Source organism: Schistocerca nitens, chromosome 1 (genome assembly GCF_023898315.1).
Source record: "Schistocerca nitens isolate TAMUIC-IGC-003100 chromosome 1, iqSchNite1.1, whole genome shotgun sequence".
In the NCBI taxonomy this organism is placed as follows: Eukaryota; Metazoa; Arthropoda; class Insecta; order Orthoptera; family Acrididae; genus Schistocerca; species Schistocerca nitens.
In genome coordinates, this window is record NC_064614.1 from 1203957745 (window position 1) to 1203978727 (window position 20983).

General features: G+C 38.4%; 1 protein-coding gene across 1 annotated transcript in view; it reads right to left on the minus strand.

Moving 5' to 3' along the window:
• Nucleotides 1–20983, minus strand: part of LOC126239574 (trichohyalin-like) — a 155688-nt gene that overhangs the window by 34701 nt on the left and 100004 nt on the right. The gene's annotated exons all lie outside the window — the stretch shown is intronic.

The following is a 20983-nucleotide window of genomic DNA, read 5'->3' on the forward strand; positions in this document are numbered from 1 at the left end:
TACTTAATTCACCTTTGATCATATTTACATGCAATAAGTGTCATCAAGTTACATAATAATAATAACTTAGGCAAATGCACTAAATACAAGAACGTAATACAAGATAGATATACTGCATAATTAAGTAAATGGCACAATAACAATAAATAATTACACAATAGAGCAATTAAAAGTTAATGCACTATATATCAAGTGAATGCCAAAGACAATAAACAGTCAAACACATAAATAACAATAAGCACTTGAAACAATAGTAAAATAGTTACACAGCCTGATGTTTATGGTTACAAAATAATGTATGTAGTTTATTTATTGTGAGTCATTTGTGACACACTCAAGGAAGCCCGGAGTACAGTAAAATACTTTACCGTCATCCATTTCACAGGAGTAGTTTTAAATTTATTTACTGGCACTGTGTTGGCATCTTCATGTAATTTAATGAAGTAGAGAAGATCAAGATATCTGTAGCTGTTATGGCTCTTTGCCAGCCTAGCAAACAGCACATTAATTGCATGTCCACTCCTTGTATTACGGTCATGAATCATCATCTTTAGGTTAAACTTACATTAGTTTTCTTTAACATAGGCAAGGCATTTGAACATATACAGCCTAGGTACTGTATTTGTATTTAGTTGTTGTTGTTGTTGTTGTGGTCTTCAGTCCTGAGACTGGTTTGATGCAGCTCTCCATGCTACTCTATCCTGTGCAAGCTTCTTCATCTCCCAGTACCTACTGCAACCTACATCCTTCTGAATCTGCTTGGTGTATTCATCTCTTGGTCTCCCTCTATGATTTTTACCCTCCACACTGCCCTCCAATACTAAATTGGTGATCACTTGATGCCTCAGAACATGTCCTACCAACCGATCCCTTCTTCTAGTCAAGTTGTGCCACAAACTTCTCTTCTCCCCAATCCTATTCAATACCTCCTCATTAGTTATGTGATCTACCCATCTAATCTTCAGCATTCTTCTGTAGCACCACATTTTGAAAGCTTCTCTTCTCTTCTTGTCTGTATTTAGTTATCTGAAGCAATCTCTACATGATTTCCACAAGTTGAGTTCTGCAAACCACCTGATAGCTTTCTTATCCTATTTAGATATTAATTTTGAGCATACAGAACTACCACATAATGTTGTTGTTGTTGTGGTCTTCAGTCCTGAGACTGGTTTGATGCAGCTCTCCATGCTACTCTATCCTGTGCAAGCTTCTTCATCTCCCAGTATCTACTGCAACCTACATCCTTCTGAATCTGCTTAGTGTATGCATCCCTTGGTCTCCCCCTACGATTTTTACCCTCCACGCTGCCCTCCAATACTAAATTGGTGATCCCTTGATGCCTCAGAACATGTCCTACCAACCGATCCCTTCTTCTGGTCAAGTTGTGCCACAAACTCCTCTTCTCCCCAATCCTATTCAGTACCTCCTCATTAGTTATGTGATCTACCCATCTAATCTTCAGCGTTCTTCTGTAGCACCACATTTCGAAAGCTTCTATTCTCTTCTTGTCCAAACTATTTACCGTCCATGTTTCACTTCCATACATGGCTACACTCCATACAAATACTTTGAGAAACGACTTCCTGACACTTAAATCTATACTCGATGTTAACAAATTTCTCTTCTTCAGAAACGCTTTCCTTGCCATTGCCAGTCTACATTTTATATCCTCTCTACTTCGACCATCATAATAGTATCCCATAAATCAGATGGGAATGGAAGAATGTAAAATATGCACACGATAGAAGTTTCTTTACTGACACTGCTCCTCAGCTTGTACATTATATAGATGAGACACGCTAGTCTGCAACATAATTTCCTTGTCAGGAATCCCAGCTGAGCTTCTGGTCTGTGTGAAACTCTAATAGTTTGACTGTTTTGTTGGCATGACTGAGAGCAGTCAGACTGAGTACATGAGCTTTAATAACAGCACTAGAGTTGCTGCTACTATGCATCATTATCGATTTTCACTGGTGGCTACAGTGTTAATTTGAAGTGGAACAATTTCTGTTGATTTGGCTGTAGGAAATTGAGGGGACAATGTGTTGTTATCATTTAGTTTGCTTAGATTGTCAGTGTTGTAAGAACTACAAATTGTTGCAACTGATAATGAGTGCCAATTACAAGTTTGTGGTTCTCACAGACATTATGATGCTAACTTTATGTTAATGGCAATTCATGAAGCACAGGCCACAAACAACTGTGCAGCAGGCAGAAAATTTGATGTCACAGAAATGAATGTTCATAGGTGGTGCCAGACAAAGAATAAATTAAGGAGAGCCATTTCCACGTGATAAACTTTCAGGGTATCAAAGCACAAACTGGAGCAACAGGTTGTTCAATACGTGCAAGACATATACATTGAAGGCTTCCTGATTACACAAGAAATTATCTGAATGAAGGCACTGGAGATAAAAGACAAATTTTCCAGCTGGATGTGTTATGGAGTTCAAAGCAAGTACTGGCTGGTGCATGAGATGATGAAAAGGGTGGAGCTTACATTGTGATGCAGAACAGGAACTTCTCATACCTTATGGCAAAAAACTACTTGTGTATCAGCGTCATATAATAAATTTAAAGAAATTGCATGATTATTTGTAAGGCAACACGGGAAATGCTGATCAGAAGTCTGTTTATTTTGACGTGCCATAAAATTCTACTGTTGACATGAAATCCATGTTGATCGGAAGTCTGTTTATTTTGACGTGCCATAAAATTCTACTGTTGACATGAAATCCATGAAAAGTTCTGACAATGAAAAGGCCTGAAATAACATTAATTCTGGTTGCACTAGCAGATGGAGGAAGCTCCCCCATATGTGATTCTTCACAGGAAAATGATATGGAAACAAGCAGGCGCTATCTTTAAAGGCCACTAAAAGGTATGGATGACATATGACATGATGCTAGATTGATTGAAGTTGTTTAAACAGAATACCATGCTCTTGGCTTAACAGAAGGAAAATGTTGGAGCTGGATTCTTTCAGGTGATACCTCACCTAGGAAGTTAATGATTAATAGCAGCACATACCTGAATATAATTCCCAGCAGATCAACCTCACAACTCCAAGAAATGTACACTGTTGTGAATAGACCTCTTAAGGCTCACCTGTGACAGCTTTACAGTGATTGGTTTCTTCAAAGAGACCATGCCTTCACTCCAAGGGAGGAAGTCAGAGAACCTCAATATCCATGCTGGGCCAGTGGATCTTTGCTGCTATGGCAAAATCTCAAGTGAATCTATCTGAAAGAATTCAAAAAGTGCTGCATATCCAACGCTATGGATGGTTCAGAAGATGCCAGGAAGGACAAAATACCAGTAGATCATACCTTGTACTATCAAAATGTATACAATCAATAATGACATAATGTTAACATCTTTAAGCAGATGCTTTATATCAATAAAAATGCTTGTAATGTTAAAAATTAAATTTTCTCAAGGAATCTCTTAAAAAGGGGGGTGGGGGGTGGGGGTGGGGGGGGAGGGGTGTTATCCTATATTGAGGGCTATCTTATAGTAGGATAAAAAAGGTACTTCATTATGTGCATGTCATTTACATACATTAATTTACACACTTATCATTTGCATTAATTTATGTACTATTTGTTTATCATTTCACAAATGTGTAAAGAAAGACCTATCTATGAGTTACAAAATACACCCTAAGGCATAAAAAAGGTGCATCATGAAGGAATTGTCCGAATGGGATAGAAATTGGTAGATGTGATGTACATGTACAGAGACCAATTTCAGAAAAAGTGGATGATTTAGGCCGGCCGGGGTGGCCGAGCGGTTCTAGGCGCTACAGTCTGGAACCGTGCGAGCGCTGCAGTCGCATGTGTGTGATGTCTTTAGGTTAGTTAGGTTCAAGTAGTTCTAATTTCTAGGGGACTGATGACCTCAGAAGTTAAGTCCCATAGTGCTCAGAGCCATTTTGGATGATTTGTTCAAGAAAAAGACCTTCACAAATTGAGCAAGTCAATAATGTGTTGGTCGACCTTTGGCCCTTATGCAAACTGTTGCTCAGTTTGACATTGATTGATAGAGTTGTCGGATACCCTCCTGAGAGTATCATGTTGAACTCCATCCAATTGGTGCTTTAGATTGTCAAAATCCCAAGCTGGTTGGAAGTCCCTGCCCTTAATGCTCCATTGGGGAGGGATCCAGTGACCTTACTGGCCAAGGTAGGATTTGGCAAGCATGAAGACAACCAGTAAAACCTCTTGCCATGTGTGGGTGGGCATCGTCTTGCTGACATGAAAGTCCAGGATGGCTTGCCACATTTGGCAACAAAACGGGGCTAAGAATATCACTGATATACCACTGTACTGTAAGGATGCCACAGAAGACAATTAAAAGGGTCATACTATCAAGGGAAATGGCACCCCAAACCTTCACTCCTGGTTGTCAGGCTGTATGGTTGGCTACCTTCAGGTTAGTATCTCACGCTGTTTAGAGCATCTCCAGATATGTCTTCTGCCTGGAATCTCATTGGCTGGAGTAAAATTGTCTTCAGTGATGGGTTCCTCTTCGAACTGAATCCTGATGACCAACGAAGACATGGCTGGAGGCCCCAAGACAGCAGTGGGATACCAATCTGACTGTTACCTGCCATACTGCCTGACAACCAGGAATGATGGTGTGGGACCCCATTAGTTGTCATCTGGGGCACCTTTACAACACAGCCGTATGTTGACAATACTCTCTACCCTGTTTTGTTGCCCTTCATGCCGAATATTGTGCAGTAAGATGCTAGGACAAAGCTAATCCTAATCTCTAAATTTCAAACTGCTTCAAATGAACTCCTAAGGAAATAATGTGCACATTTATGAAATACCAGTTAAGCTCTCATGATAATCAAGCCAATGAGCAGAACAAGAACTATACAAGCTTGAGTATGAAATTTATAGATTTGGGTAAGTTCCATCACATTCTGAAAAGAATGTACTTAGTACATTTCTAAAGAATGCAAGGGTGTGGAATGAAGTAGGAGCACTCTAGAAGGGTTTTTAACATTACAGCTAGTAACAAAGGGCAGATTTAGAAGCAACATTGCAACATATAATGTGTTAACAGATTTGGTGAAGGTTTTTGATAATGTGGGATGGAATAAAATGCCTTCCATTCTTAGTGTTGTATCAGCTATAAAGATAGAAAGGTAATCTATTCTCTTTATACTAACCAGGCTAGAGTGAAATGGTATAAGAGACCACAGTCAAGATAGACATACTGCACGGTTGCTCATTGCCACTTTTGATAATTTCTATATTGAAAAGGTAAAGCAGGAAGTGAAGTCCCAGTTTGACAGTTGTTACTCACAGGAAGAAAATCAGTATAATTTCATTTGCTGATGATATAGCAGTGGTCACTGTAAGTGAACAGGGGCTGAACTGGTACTTAATGAAACAGAATGTGTGCTAGCTGATAGCTATAATATGCACATAAAAAAATAAGACTATGGTAATGGTGTGCACAGAAAGTGGACATGAGGGATTGCAAAAAAGAAACTCTTCAAGAGGTGGGTAAGTTTTCCTACCTTGAAAGAAGAATAGATAAAGAAGGTAGATGAAAGACAGATGTGGTAGTGTAGATTGCACAAGGAAAAAGAGCAATTTATAAAAGAAAATTGCTACTAACATCCACAAATGTAAATCTTGAGACCAAGGAAACAGTAATGAAACACTATGTTTTAAGAACAACTCTGTATGGGTATGAAATGTGAACAATAGGCAAGACAGAAGTGAAATGATTAGAAGCCTCTGAAATGCTGTCTTATAGGGGACTATTGATGATCTGATAGATTGACAGATGAAGGAATGGAGAGGTGCAACAAAGAGTCAGTGAGAAAAATGGTTAGCAAAGAACACACTGAATCACAGAAACAGACCACACACAGGGACAGACCTGGGTATGAATATATAAGGCAGATTGTTGATAACAGAGGATGTACAATTATACTGAAAGAAACAGGCTATCTGGAAAGTGATGTAACTGATGAACTGCATCACAAATTTTTGTGATCCATGACAGGATTTATAACAAAACAAATATTTCCTGGATCACTATGAAATGTTATTGTGAATATATTGCAACTGTGATTATCAAAGCAATAACAGCACTTCAAAACTCATACAGGCATAACCTGTCTTACCAGGTAATTTATTCCACAGGCTTATCTCATATTTGTAGACTTTTATTTTACAGTTCAATGACATATTACTATACAAAGTATAATTATTACTAACTATTGTAACAGCTTTGATATTTTCTGTCCTTCCACTGACGCTATGGCAGGAAAGCAGGGATGACAGGATGTATGGCAAGTGCTGACACTGCATGTCAGTGCTGATGGTGTGGCTGATGGTGTGGCACTTTCCAGGTTACCAATGAGCTTCCCCCAATCACATTGGGTGATTTTTACTTGTGGCAGGCCTGGGAGGCTGCTCCCTCACTCTGTTAGTGATCTTGACAGGTGACGGAATAATCTCAAGGGACTGAAGTTTCCTATCATGCCTCCCACTATGCAAAGGCACTGTACCCCTTCTTCCAATAAACTACTTTTGTACCAATGATGCCTTCTTCTTATTATCCCAAAATTTCACAGTCAGACCTGTTGCCCACCCTCCTGGCTTGACAATTCTGTACACTGGTCTGCGGAAGTAGCATCTGACCTGTAACCTTTGTAGCCTGTTCATGGCTAACAAAAGACTTTCAGAATACATTTGTGAGGAGCACACTGTTTCCTTACAGCACAATGATGTGCTGGACAACCCTGCTGCACTACACTTTCATATGTCCCCTGATTTGCCACATCATGTGCACTGGTATGCCCACTGGGAGAAGCATGCTGTTCTGGTTTCTGCACAGTTCAGAGCTGACCTGCGTGCTAATGCACTGTTATACATTTGAATTGACTGGGCACAAGAGTATGTACGTGGGTGAATCAAGTGTGCGCGCCATTGTGGATACCGGTATTGACCACATGAATAGCTCTGTGGCTGATCATTCATTGTAGCAGAGGGTTCTGGGATTGGCTCTTGCTCTGCCACAAGGTGTCCGACCATCACCAGCTGGCTGTGCTTTGGCGTAGCTGCTGCAACATTGTCCTCATCGCAGCTCAAAGACATTGACTGTGAGTGTTAAACTGTTTTACTGTAGTTCACCATGAAGATTTCTGAGCAGGGAAATAGAAGAACACCTGAAACTATTTTAAAATGTAATTTTACGTCCAGCTTAACAGAAGCATGAGATGAAGCCTTGGATATCGCCACTTTCATTGAAACAGCGTTTGCTTGATAACATTTTTTTATTGTTACTGATTAGTTGCCTCATTTAATTGAAGAGTGACCTATGCTATTTACTTTATTACTTTACTCTCTGTGCATAATTTGGGAAGGTTTTAGAATGAGACAAAGAATGGTTATGCCTAGAGCCCAGTGGAAAGATTCACATTGTGCAAATACTTCAACTGTAGAGGGAAGTATTGATAGTAATTGTGTTGTGAATGAGGTCAACATGGAGCAGTTAGAACAGTTTACAACAGCAAATTCCAACTCTCATATTGGAAAATCAACAATTGAAGGAAAAGCTGAATCAGACAGTTGTGGCTGCAGCCATAGCTAGCAGGGAAAAAAAGGTACAAACTAATCCCTATGTTGAAACTGCTTCAACTTCACAGACCTGTATGGTTTCACCATCTGTGACAATGGCAGTTAATCTGGTATCAGATGTTTCTTTGAGCAATTGTATACCATATTTTCCAGGGAAGTTGAATGAAAATCTGCACACATTTGTACAGAATATTAGAGATGTTGATCATACGCGGGCATTGTTGAGTGAGTTCCAGTTGATTATTACTCAACTTAAATTGTATGACGATGCCAGGAGCTACATTGAGTCACTAAATTCACTAAAAATGATTTTTTTCTTTTGAAAAACTTGTGCACAGATCGGTGAAGATTCCCGGATCAAAAAAGGGTTAACTTTTGTTGGTATAAGTTATCTACTTTGAGAAAGAAAACATGCTGAGTATTTTGAATCATTTGCAGACAGAAGCCAAGCTTTTTCTTTCCGTAAATACATTCTGACAGAATGCCAAGAATGTAAAGATATCCTGCTTCATGAGGCCAAAGCTTGCGCCATAGATGTCTTTAAGGAATTGATCCTAGAACAGGAGGTGAGATCAAGTTCACATCACATAGTACCTTTCAAGAATTGTACAACTCACTCTATTGAGGGAAGAGGCAAACCAATTTGTAACAACTGCAAGCCAGGAGTCTGATGTGCTCCATGTATTTGTAACCGGAACCAGGTGTGGTTGATGGCTCTTGATCTTCCACCGGAACCGAGTCCATCAACATAAGGTAGCAAATATGAGGCAGCCAAGGAGGTGGAAATGCGGGTTCTACTATGTAAAGACTGCTTGGTAGCTACAACAGGAAAACACAATTAATTAGCAGGAGTACAAAAGAAGAAAGTATTTATTACTCAGCTTTGTTGTAGTCCATGATCTGTTGGCTGACAATTATAGAAGATGCGACTAGACCGAGCATCTGTAGAATGACATAATTTACAAGTCACAAATCTTGCAGTGATGAATTAATCTCTCGTAATCTTGAATGTTGAATCCAATGAATATGAAGACTAACTTGGCTGTTGACATGACAGGATGTAGAATTGTTTATAACTGCCAACTTAGTACTGTTGACTTTACTATAGAACTATTACGGTGCATTACAACTGGGCTACAAAGACTTGATGGCAGCAATGGCTGAGCTGCAGACAATGACTGACTAACATCGCCACTGGCAGACCACTGAGTGCGACTACGAGCTGTAGGCTGTCACAACTGCACTACACTCCTGCTACACCTGAAGTGGCCTAGCGGCGCCTCACGGTGAGCATTAGTACTGTGACTGGCTGTGTACTCTTTGGCTAGCACAGCTGTTCTTCTGTTCTGTTTATTAAGCGAATCGCGTCCGGTGGATCTATCTCTCAGCCGGCGGTGTGGTCATATGACTGACGACATCACAGTGGCCATTATTATTGACTGGGGCACCATGCACACAAGAGAAATAGGCCACGTGCAACAGGCATGCTTCAGGCAATGGTACCAGCAGAATAGAAATCTGACAGGTGTTAGTGATAGCTGCAGATGAAATAATAGGGAAAAATTCGGGAAAAGCATCAGGAGCCAGAGTAGCCACCGTCCCAAGCTCCCATTAGCCAAGATTAATCCAGTGAGAAGCCAAGGAGTAGAAAAGGTGGAATATATGATGTTCATTGGAGAATTAGATTATTAAAATGTGAAAATACATTTTGGTGTGGAGTACAGTGGGCACATTATTTGCTCCCCATAGTGATAGGTGTGCCTTACAGCAGGCATCACAGTCATCTGTATGGTTAAGAACACCAGACAATACACTCTGTAGGCTCATTGGACATTAATTTGAATAGAATTTGCAATAAAATAACAATTTCTAGAGCAAATATATGATGTACATAATTTTTTTAATTGCCTTGATCACAGAATTTATTGAACAGAATAACTGGTTTTAGCTATACAATAGCTATCTTCAAAATCTACAATAGAATGAAAAGGGGAAAAAATTACTATTACAATAAGAGATTAAAAACAAAGAACAGAAAATATAATGTAAATACAATATACCTCTCTAGAACTGCTGCACTGCAATAAGTCATAGATGTGTAACTATAATAGGAGTTAAAACTGCCATGTGTGCTTCAACTGTGTTTGTGTGTGTGTGTAATATAAATCTATCCTAAAAGTCATTCAAGCATGCATAATGTGGTGTCACCGCCAGACACCACACTTGCTAGGTGGTAGCCTTTAAATCATTTGTGTGACGTGGTCGAATCGTTTCCGATTGATTTTCGTCGTGTAGCTACAGCCACAGCTGCTGACCCTGTCCTTGCTACCGTTCTGCGTTTTGTTGCTACGCAATGGCCCTTGTCAAAGTCACGGATCAAGAATCTGTTGGTTCACCGATTTTTTGCTCACAAGGAGAGACTTTTTGTTCGACGTGGTATTTTGCTGTTGCGTTCTGATAATGATCAGTCCAGGGTCGTGGTCCCACGTTCGTTACAGTCCTCTGTCTTACGGCTTCTCCACCAAGGACATTGGGGTATAGTGCAAACGAAACAACTTGCTTGTCAGCACTGTACTTGGTTCGGAATCGATGCTGCAATTACGAATATGTGCTCTTCTTGCATGGCGTGTGCCGAACAACAATCCGCACCCCCGCGGAAATTCTTTGCATGGCCGGAAGCCACTTCCCCTTGGCAACGCTTGCACATCGATTTTGCTGGTCCATTCTGGAATGCTCGATGGTTGGTTGTGGTAGATTCATCCAGTAATTTTCCTTTTGTTGTCCGGATGTCTTCCACGACCTCATCTGCCACCATCCAAGTGTTATCCGCGCTATGTATCTGGTTTTGGAGGCCTCTGGTGAGGTGCATCGGCATCTCAATCAGCTGTGCCTCTGTCGTCGCACGGGTTTTGCCGCTCTCCGTCTGCTTTCAGTGACGGTGCCGTCCAGTCAGCGCCCTGGGGACCCATCTACTGGTTCGCCTCATCCCCAGGTGTTCCCGACGATGCCTTCCATTTTGCCCCATGGCGACGCGCCGCTGCCGCCTGTTCTCCCGCCGGCAACGCCCGCAGTGGACGCGTCGCTGCAACCTCCGGGCACCTCCCTGGGTCACGCACTGCCAATCGCTTCCCGTGACCCGTTGTCCTCTGCCATGGACTTCTTGCCCGCTCTGGACCATAGTACGTCTTCGCCCGTCGGGTGCTCCGACCCGATGGAGGTCGACCCTTCGGCCCCTCCTGTCTCTCTACGGGCACGTACACCGCATGTTGGCGTGCACCCTGGACTAGGTTTTCAGGTGTTTCCTAGCTCCCCTCGGACCGAATGGCAGGGTGCGGGTGGCACAGCCTCGCCTGTTGTTAGGCTCCCCACCTCGTCGCATACGTCAACATGGGGTCCTCCCACGGCGGGAGGAAGCCTTATAACACAACCGTATGCCGATTTGCGGGGGAGGAATGTGGTGTCACCGCCAGACACCACACTTGCTAGGTGGTAGCCTTTAAATCGGCCGCGGTCCGTTAGTATACGTCGGACCTGCGTGTCACCACTATCAGTGATTGCAGACTGAGCGCCGCCACACGGCAGGTCTAGAGAGACGTCCTAGCACTCGCCCCAGTTGTACAGCCGACTTTGCTAGCGATGGTTCACTGACAAATTACGCTCTCATTTGCCAAGACGATAGTTAGCATAGCCTTCAGCTACGTCATTTGCTACGACCTAGCAAGGCGCTATTATCAATTGCTATTTATCTTGTGATGCATGTACCGTCAGACCGATGTTCACCAATTATGGATTAAAGTTAAGTATTCCAGAAGCTACGTACTTTATTTGCTAGTCGCTATTACTTGACCTGTTCCAGACCTCACACCAGCCTGCGTGAGCTTAAATGCGTGCCTTTCGGCTTCCTCCAAACCCCGTGGATTGGCTCCTACCAATCCACAACACATAACATACTGATAATTATACAAAGTAGTTAAAAATACGTTCATTTAAAGGTATACTTCTATAAAGTATTCTCTATTTAAGCAACATTTTTAAATTTTATTTAACCATATGAAAAATCTATGTTCAGAAATAAACAACACATTTGAAAATAAAAACTGATTGCAGAAATCATTTTAAAATTGAATATTTTCTTGATGGCTCTAGAATTAGTATTACCAAGGAAGAAAATGAAATAAACTTCAAGAACATGAAGATTGGCCTGTCTTTCATATTCCAATATATATTGTGATTCAGACAATAAACAATAAAAATGAAAACAAAATAAGCATGAAGTAACTATAAACAAGGAAATTACAACAGCATTCCAATAAAATAAGTGAGAATAGCATAATTTATAGCAGGAAGGTAGTGAGATGCAGCAGTTAGTTATGCTAATGGCAAAGGCTACTTGTAGTTCCATGTTAGTTTCTTTTCACTAGCGTTCTTGTTGTGCTATTGAAAACAGTGGATGTTACTGCAGGGAATGGCACACTGCCCCATGTGCCATGTGTCCACAATGAGCTGTAGATGACAGCGGCACTGTTGACCTCTGCAAGCCTTTGACAGTGCATGATGCCACCTTAAACTAGGAATTCAAATGTCAAAAAATAAGTTTTTCCAAGATTTCATAATAAATGTTTTGTTTGAAATCACTTTGCTCATTAACAACACAATCAGGATGCTGTCTCTTACTGCCTCAAATTTCAAGTTCCTTTAATATGATGAGGTATCTACCTTGGGGAGCAATGTGCAAGATTTTCAGTTTGTGTACTATGTTCATTACTCTGTTTCTTAATCTTTAAGTGATCTCCAAATGCTGTCTTAGTGCACACATGTGTGTGTGTTTTACATTTTGTTTCAAAAATACACCCTGTCTACCCAGTATAAAAGTAGTTGTAATCATCACAAGTAATTTTATAAATACCTGAATTTGAAAATGTAGTATCTTTCTTGCCCGTTTTAAGGCAAAGATGCATTTGCAAAGTGTTGTTAATTTGGAAACTTAATTTTCAATTTTTGGGACACTTTGCTCTGATGTTCCATTGCAACATATTTTGTTTTCTTGCTGTTGTTCTGATGTTTATTTCCATGTGTTGTCATTTGCTTATTGGCCTTGTAACAAATGTTCATTACTTCTTTTATATACATTAGCACAGGATATTTGCTTAGGGATGTTCACTCCTTTATTTACTTCTTCTTGTGACAAAAGGAGCCATATCTTATGATGGATCACCAAATTAAAGAAGGCTTTTCTCTATCATTGAGGGTTGCTTGATTTGACACGACTTACGCTGTATGTGGTAGTGGTTTTTTTATAACTGTCAGATGAGAGCTTATTGCTTTTTATTGTTGTTTTTAGATCTAGGAAATTTATACTGTTCTTTTCTTCTATTTCCACTGTAAATTAATCTTTGCGTGCATAGAACTTATTGTTTGGACAAAATTATTAATATTATTTTTTGTCATTTGTGCAGGAGAAATATATCACCCATGTATCTTTTAAAATAGATAGTGCATATGTTTAAAAATAGAGAATTTGAAGGAAAACTCATTTCCCAAGTAATTAATAAAAAATTTCTCCCACAGTACCAGCCTTATTTTTGTTGGTATATTTTATTATTAAAAGTGAAACACTCTTCAAGCTTTCCCAGTGGATGTGTTGTAAATAGTCTTCATGGGTTTGCTGCCGGTTTGTTTAAAAACAAATCCGAATCCGGCAGCAAACCCGTGAAGTCTATTTACAAAAGTAAAAGTGAATGAAGTCATTTGAAGAAGCTCAATAAATTTGATGATTTCTGCAGTGCATGTCTTCCTGCATTTGAGTAACTTTTCTTTAATAATGTATGGCCTCATCAACTGCAATGTTACTGTATAAGTTAGCATTATCAAGAGAGGCTAATACTGATTCTTCTGGTATCTCTATATTTTTAATTTCTTTCATAAGGTCACAACTGTTCTTTATGTTAAAAGGTTTTTGGAAATTATACATCACCCTTAATTTTTCATTTAGTCATTTATTGAGTTTATGATTGGGTACATAATAATATTATTAACAACAGGATTGATTTTTATCTTCTTTATGTATCTTGACCAATGCCTTCAATTCTGGAATATGGACATTCATTACTTTCATGGACTTCTTTACAAAGTTTGAAAACAGGAATCCTACAACGTCTATTTTTTTAATTCAAGTATTTTGAAAATTTGAAAATATTGAGCAAGTGGTAAAGAAAACAAAAGAAAAATTCGGAGTAGGTATTAAAATCCATGGAGAAGAAATAAAAACTTTGAGGTTCGCCGATGACATTGTAATTCTATCAGAGACAGCAAAAGACCTGGAAAAGCAGCTGAACAGAATTGACAGTGTCTTGAAAGTAGGATATAAGATGAACATCAACAAAAGCAAAACGAGGATAATGGAATGTAGTCGAATTAAATTGGGTCATGCTGCGGGAATTAGATTAGGAAATGAGACACTTAAAGTAGTAAAGGAATTTTGCTATTTGGGGAGCAAAATAACTGATGATGGTAGAAGTAGAGAGGATATAAAATGTAGACTGGCAATGGCAAGGAAAGCGTTTCTGAAGAAGAGAAATTTGTTAACATTGAGTATAGATTTAACTGTCAGGAAGTTGTTTCTGAAAGTATATGCATGGAGTGTAGCCATGTATGGAAGTGAAACGTGGACGATAAATAGTTTAGACAAGAAAAGAATAGAAGCTTTCGAAATGTGGTGCTACAGAAGAATGCTGAAGATTAGATGAGTAGATGACATAACTAATGAGGAGGTATTGAATAGAACTGGAAAGAAGAGAAATTTGTGGCAGAGCTTGACTAGAAGAAGGAATTGGTTACTAGGGCATATTCTGAGGCATCAAGGGATCACCAATTTAGTATTGGAGGGCAGTGTGGAGGGTAAAAATCATAGAGGGAGACAAAGATCTGAATACACTAAACAGATTCAGAAGGATGTAGGTTGCAGTAGGTACTTGGAGATGAAGCAGCTTGCACAGGATAGAGTAGCATTGAGAGCTGCATCAAACCAGTCTCTGGACTGAAGACCACAACAACAACATTTTGAAAATTCTTAGAGGGTTCTTTTTTAATTTCAATTATACCACTTTTTAAAAAGAAACTCTTCAGACTTTATTATATAATCACTGTCATAAATGATGACTGTGATATTGCCATTATTGTTTTGTGTTCTATATATGTCCAGTAGAAGCATGCATCACAATTTTGACTCATATTATTTTTACATGGTTGTGACTTGTTACCTAATTGTTTCACTTCGATTTCTGTTCTCTTTTCCTTGTGTTTCCTTTCCTTTTTTAGTGCATTTCTTCTCCTCTTGATTTGCCTCTGTATGTGAGGATTTGGAACTACGTCAGGTCTGTGTCTTTCAGCCATTCTCCTTGTTTGCTGCCCGTCTTCGTCCCTTCACCACATGTGCTACTGTTTTTATGGATTGGGGGCTGATGACCACGCTGTTTAGCACCCAAAAACCTCAAACCACACAAACCACTGACTTGTTGCAGTATAACATAATGAGAGGTATATTGTGTTTAAATTATTTTTCTTACCTTTGTTTTTAATGTCTTATTGTAATAGACAGTGAAGTCATTTCTTTTCCTTCTTTATTTTAATCCTATTGCAGATTCTGAAGGCTACTGTATATTTGAAACTGGTAATTCTGTTAGATAGCTTTGTGATCAAGACATTTTTTAAAAAATTTCGTGTACATCATATGGTCACACTCCAAACTGCCACTATGTATCAAATTCTATTCAATTTCAGCAGTCGGGCAGATGGAGATTTTTTTAAAAAGGCATTAGAATCAAATTTAAAGTAGGAAGAGAATACACTAAAGAACTTTTTAATAAAAATAATTGTTCCGCAAAAAATGAAGAAATTTCGTTAAAAGTGAAAATCAAGGAATCTTATAAAATAAAACATTTGCTCAAAAGAGGAGACTTATGCCTAGGTACTGAGATACTTCAGAAAAAGACACCTTGTCAGTACCTATTCCTCAAGCAAGAAATTAATAATTGGGTTGCTTAAGACACTGAAAAGATTAAAATAAGACATCAGGAGAAAGTTTAGGCTCTTTGTGAAAATCACCAAATTAACTCCAAAAATAATGTGCCTGTTAAAGAAGTACATGACTGTCAGGACAGAGTGGTTAATTTCACTAAGACCTCTTTTAATGGTGATGAACAATCATTGTTACAAAATGCTTTGCAGTACAACATCGCTCTGACAGTTAACACAAGTACGCTAAACAAATCATAGTCAAAACAAAAATCACCTCAACCGAAATAGCTAAAATGAACAGATTTAAAACCCTGAATACAGCTGCCAAACATTAACAACACAATGAAATTTCTGTGTCAAAAAATCAAGATGTGGTAATTCTAAACAATCTCAATCCAGAACTTCAGACAGAAAGCACAATTGTAATCAAAGCTGTCATTTATGACAGACATTATATTACAAAAACTGAAGATTTTTTCATAAAAAATGATATAATTGAAATTAAAAGAACCCACTGTGAATTGAAGACTGTAAATCAACAAAATAGACAGTGTAGTCTTCCTGTTTTCCAACTTTGAAAAGAAATCCATGAAAGTAACGAATGCCTGTATTCAAGAACTGAGGTCACAAGTCAAAATACATAAAAATGAAAAGTCTGTTTGTCCCATTGTTAACAATTTTGTGTGTCCAAATTATAAACTCAATAAATGGCTAAATAAAATATTAGAGATCATCATGCTTTCCAAAAACCTTTTAGCACAAAAACAATTGTGACCTTATGATTAGAAACATAGAGATGCCAGAAGAGTTGATATTAGTCTCTTTTGATGTTGTTAACTTATACAGTAACATTGCAGTTGATGAGGCCACACATCATTAAAGCAGAATTCATCAAATTTATTGAGCTCCTTCAAGTAATTTCATCCATCAACAATTTTACTTTTAATAATAAAATGTACCATCAAAAATAAGGCTTGGCCATGGGAAACAGCTAGGCTGGTACCATGGGAGAAATTTTTATTTATTACTTAGAAAATGAATTTTTCTTTGAATTCCCTATTTTTAAACAAAACACTATTTTAAAAGATACATGGGTGATATAATTATTCTGTACCAATGACGAAAAAAAACATTAATAATTTTTTCCAAACAATAAATTCTATGCACTCTAAGATTAATTTCACAGTGGAAATAGAAAAAAAGACCGGTACACATTTCCTACAAAAAAAAAAAAAAAAAAAAAAAAAAAAAAAAAAAAAAAAAAAAAAAAAAAAAAAAGAAAAAAAAAAAAAGGCAATGAGCACTCATTTGACATTTACAGAAAACCCAGCACCACAGAAAGCATAAGTCACACCAAATCACGCAATCCTCAAAGATACAGAAAAGCCTTCTTTAATTTGATGATACATCATAACATACGGCTCCCTTTGTCACCAGAAGAAATACATAAAGAACTGAACATCCTTAAGCAACTGGCCTAAGCTAATGGATATAAAAGACAATCTGTAATGAATGTTTATTGTGTGTTAAGACCAGAAAGAGAATGATAGCACATGGAAACAAAGATCAGAATAACAGCAAGAGAACAAAATATGTTGTAATGGAACATCAGAGCAAAGTGTCCCAAAAAACTGAAAATTATTTTCAAAAACTGAATGAATAATTAGGTTTCCAAACCAACAACATTTTGCAAATGTGTCTTTGCTATAAATTTCATAAGAAGCACATTAAATTTTCAAACTCAGGTATTTATAAAATTACATTTGATGACTGCATTTGAGGGCTTGTTACAAAAACCAGGCAAGCCCAAAAATTGACTTTTTAAGCTAATACTGCCTTGCTTTTCTCTTCACAACATCTACTTTGTGGAAGGTTTTGTTTTGGCAAAAGTCATACAGATCCAAAGAAATAGCCCTCTGAAAATCTTTTATCTTCTACAAAAAGCAGACAAGTTACTTATTATCTCTACAAAGCCAGACAAGACCAGGATTTGTAAGGTTCCTATTCTTATCTTGCTTGATTGTTTACTATGCACAATATTCAGAGTAAGTGTCCCAGGATTGTAGATGAAGAATGACATCACAACTGGGCAGCTGCATTTTCCCACTTGACTGCAAGTGGCCTGTCAATGGCAACTCTAGGCATCTTGTACAGGGTGGATGGGAAACAGGGAGGACTTGGGGTTTTGTACTGATCCCCCTAACAACAAGTTAGAGGTGCTGTCTTTCACTGTAGCTGAAAGTGAGCCAGTGTGATTCACTTCACCTGTTTTGGGGAAACCTGTTCTGTCTAATGTCAAGAGGAGGCAAACACAAAAGGATAAGGGTCTATTAATTATTGGCAATTCAGACATATGGTGAATGATGGCACACTTTAGGGAAGTGGTATCAAGGGGCAGGGAAGGACACCAGGTGCACTCAGTGTGTATGCCTGCAGGCTTCATTCAAGATGTTGAAGGGGCTATTCCAACAATCATTGAGGGAACAAGGTGCAACCAACTGCAGATGGTGGCACATGGTGGAACAAACGATGTCTGTCGTCTGGGCTCTGAGGTCATTCTTGGGGCATTCCAGTGATTGGCAGATAAGGTTGAGAAGACCAGCCTTGTGCATGAAATTTCAATGAAGTTCACAATTTGCAGCATTGTTCTCAGAATTGATCGTGGTTCCTTGGGCCTGAGCCAAGTGGAAGGATTGAACCAGAGAATTTTAAGGTTCTGTGACAAGCTAGGCTGTGACTTCCTGGCCTTGCACCATATAGTTGAGAACTGTAGGGTCCCCTTAAATGGGCTAGGTGTGCACTACACATCAGAGGCTGCTACTCAGATAGCTGACTGTAATCCAGATAAAGACAGCTGTAGGAAACCCAGAGTATCAGAGTAAGATCAAAAGAAATGCCTCCCACAGGTGGGAGTATTAAAATCATAATGGTAAACTGGTAAAGCACTCACAACAAAGTGCCATCATTTGAAGCACTCATGAAAAGCAATGAAGCTCACATAATAGGTCCAGAAAGCTGGTTGAAAGCTGAAATTGATAGCAGTGAGACTGTTGGGGAAAATTTAAGTGTATACTGAAAGCATAGGCAAACGGGAAATGGAGGTGGTATATTTGTCGCAACAGACAAGAAATGCAAAACCATCGAGGTAGAAATTGAAGCTGCATTTGACATTGTTTGGGCAAGAGTCAGTATCAGGGATGGGTATATAATAATAATTGGATCCTTCTATCACCACCAGACTCATCTCCTGATGTAACCGAAAACTTCAGAGAAAACCTCAGCTCACTTGTACATAAGTTCTCCAATCATACCGTAATCATCAGTGGAGGCTTTAATTATCCAACAATTAATTGGGAAAATTACAGTTTTGTTAGCAGTGGGCATGATATGGTATCTTATGAAATTTTACTAAATGCCCTCTCTAGAAACTACCTACTACAGATAGTTAGGAACCAAACTCATGATGGAAATATATTGGCTCTAATGCTAGCAAATAGACCTGACCTTTTTGAGGACATCCATGTCAAAACTGGTATCAGTGACCATGACATGGTTGTAGCAACAATGATTACCAAAGTACAAAGGACAACTAAAACAAGCAGGAAGATATATATGTCCAGTAAACTAAATAAAAAGTCAGCAGTGTCGTATCTCAATGAGGAACTTGAAACTTTCAGCACAGGGTAGGAGCATGTAGAGGAACTCTGGCTGATGTTTAAACAAATAGTTGACCATGCACTGGACAGATATGTACCCCCTAGAGCAGTTCAAAATGTGAGGGAACTTCATGGTATACAGTGTAATCTTTCCCTTCCACACATCACCATTAAAATCACATTCCTTGCACAAATCTTGAAAGTTACGGGAGGAGTAAGTTTACAGAAGAAGAAATTTTTTACTTATCTTCATTATCTCATTGTTGTTGTTGATGGCTCAAAATCTTCTTTAGGAGTATGTTCTTGCAACTGAAAATTTTGATTTCTTAGGTCCTTGCTGACAAAATAACTGATGGAGAGTTGCCTGTTGCTATGAATATCTTTTATTTTATCCTTTTCTTCTAAATGACACTGACTTTACAATTTCCATGTTCAAAAAGCCAATAATTACATTGTTGTTGGCAAGTTCAGCAAAATACATGCGTTTCCATCAGAGGCATGCGCACCACTACCTACAGTCTGCCATACTAACATTATTCCAAAGAATTTACAAAGCAAAAGAGTCTACAAAACAAAGGTTGAATCATTGCTAAATTACATCATTATTTTATAAATTAATTCAGAAATGAATTTAATAATTAGTGTTAGATTGTGCAATAAATAATGTGAATTTTAAGTATGCCACAAATTTTGTAATTTCAAATATTTTTAAAAGAATAATTTTAACTGTTAGTATATATCAATTGTAACACATTAATTTCTTTTTTATACATTTTAGCCTGAAGTATATTACATTGTATACAAAATCATATGAATTCTCTTAATGAAACAGCTGAGAAAATTTTAACCTATGTGGGATTTGAGATTATGGTATTGGTTATCTCTATATGAGGAGGATGATTCATTACAACAGTCACTGTAAAGAAACTGCTAAAGAAACAGAGATTACTGCATAATAGGTGTAAAACAAAGTGTAGGGCTATAGATATAGAGATGCTGAATGAAACTTGTTTGGCTGCCAAGAGAGCAATATGTGATGCCTTGAATGACTACCATAGAAGAATATTGTCAAGTGATCTTCCACAGAACCCAAAGAAATTCTGGCTGTATATAAAAGTTATTAGTGGCACCGAAGTTAGGTCCAGTCCCTAGTGAATGAAACAGGAACTGAAATTGAGGATAGCAAAGCAAAAGTTGAAATGCTCAACTGAAATGCTCAACACAATTTAAAATGTTTTGTTACAAAGGAATACCCAGGAGAATTGCCCCAATTTAATCCTCATACCACTGAAAAGATGAAAGAAATAAGTATTAGTATCAGTGGTGTTGAGAAACAGCTGAAATCATTAAAGTTGAACAAAGCTCAAAAGCCCGACACAATCCCTGTCAGATGGATATATTTAATTTGTGGCTGAATTAGCCCCTCTTTCAACTATAATCTATCATAGATCCCTCAAACAAAAAACTGTGCCCAGTTCTTGGTATAAGGCACAGGTCACACCTGTCTACAGGAAGGGTGGTAGAAGTCATCTACAAAGCTACCATCCAATATCTTTGTCATTGATTTGTTGTTGAATTTTAGAACATATTCTGAACTCAAACATAATGAAGTATCTTGAACAAAATGACCTACTCAGTGCCAACCAGCGTGGATTTTGATAACATTGATCATGTGAAACCCAACTTGCACTTTTCGCACAT